Raw genomic sequence first — 1,560 nt, forward strand, 5'->3', positions numbered from 1 at the left:
CCCTCTCATTATTCCACCTCATTAGCCTTCAGAGGAATTGTCCACTGCTCAGTTGAAGCATGACTTCCTTTAGAGAGCCCTTCCAGAGCTCCAAAATCTAGATTGTCAATTAATGTATTCCCATAGTGCCTTGTATTTCTCTTAAAGACTTCACTGTATTATAATTTTATCTTCAAACACCTCCATGGAGACAGCGACCATATCATATTTTATTCACTATTGAATTTCCAGAATCCAAGGCTTGGCATATATATAATATTGATCAATTTCTGATGCAAAGAAAGAACATTTGTTAGTTAATTGAATAAGGGAAATGAGAATTCAACAAATTTTCTTTAATAGATTGCCTAAATCCAAACCATTGTTGCATCCTGCCCTAAAATGATATATTATTAGACCTATTAATTTTCCCAGGTTTCAATAAGTTTTAATTTTGAATGAATGATAAATATTTTAAAAAATTGTTTATTAATTTGGTTTTGGAATTAGAGTTCTGTTACCCTTGTAAAATGAATTGGTAAGCTTAATTTTTTCTATGTCTAGGGAAAATTGAAATCTATTCAAGATTTATTGAACTCATTTATACAATCATGTGGGTCTGCCTTAGAAGTAACTCTTTGATTCTTATCTCAATTTATTTGATGGTCATTGATCTATACAGATTTTCTACTTTCTCAGGCGTCAATTTAGATAATATGCATTTCTAGAAAACCAGTCCTTCTATCCAAATTTGTTATTGAGTTGAATATAGTGTTTATTAGTTTTATAAAACTCCCCATATTTCTAGTTATAATCTCCTATTTGTTCCTGATTATCTTTTATATTCCCACCCACCCTCTGATCACACTTGCTAGAGGCTGTACTATTGACATACATTCTACATGTATGTTTGTTAAAAGCTCCCCATGGTGGTGTTACTTTTGTTAAAATAGACTTCAGGGAGACTCAAATAAGGGGAAAAAAAAATCCTATTATCTCCATAACTCCTATTTCTAGAGCTTTTCACTTCTTTATATCAATTTATCCTTCTGGTATCAATCTCCTACCTGAAAGGACTTCCTTTAATATTTCTTATATGGTAGGTTTGAAGTCTCATTCACTTTCATTTTTGAAATATGTTTTTGCTGGATATAGAATTCTAAGTTAATGGATTTAAATTTTTTTCAGTATTTAAATGTTGCTCCATTGTGCTTTTTCTTTTTTCATAGAACTCTGCTGTTGAGTATATAATGTCTCATTTTTCTGTGACTGGTTTTGAGCAATAGATCATAATGTGATTTGAATGTAGGGAATGCAGTTTAGTATTTTTTAATGCCTATGCTAATTCTATATTCTTGTTCTGGATTGGTTTTTATTTGTTTGCAGTCTCCTGTTGGATATATTTTCCTGCTCCTTTGTATCCCTTGTAATTTTGATTATGTGCTGGGCATTTTTAATTTACTTTATTAGATGATTAATATTTTTGTATTTCCGTAAGTATTCTTGAACTTTGTTCTAGGACATAGTTAAAGAGAAATGGAAACAGTTATATCCCTTCAAGATTTACTTTTAATATTGCTA

This window comes from Sciurus carolinensis, chromosome 11, assembly GCF_902686445.1.
Source record: "Sciurus carolinensis chromosome 11, mSciCar1.2, whole genome shotgun sequence".
In the NCBI taxonomy this organism is placed as follows: Eukaryota; Metazoa; Chordata; class Mammalia; order Rodentia; family Sciuridae; genus Sciurus; species Sciurus carolinensis.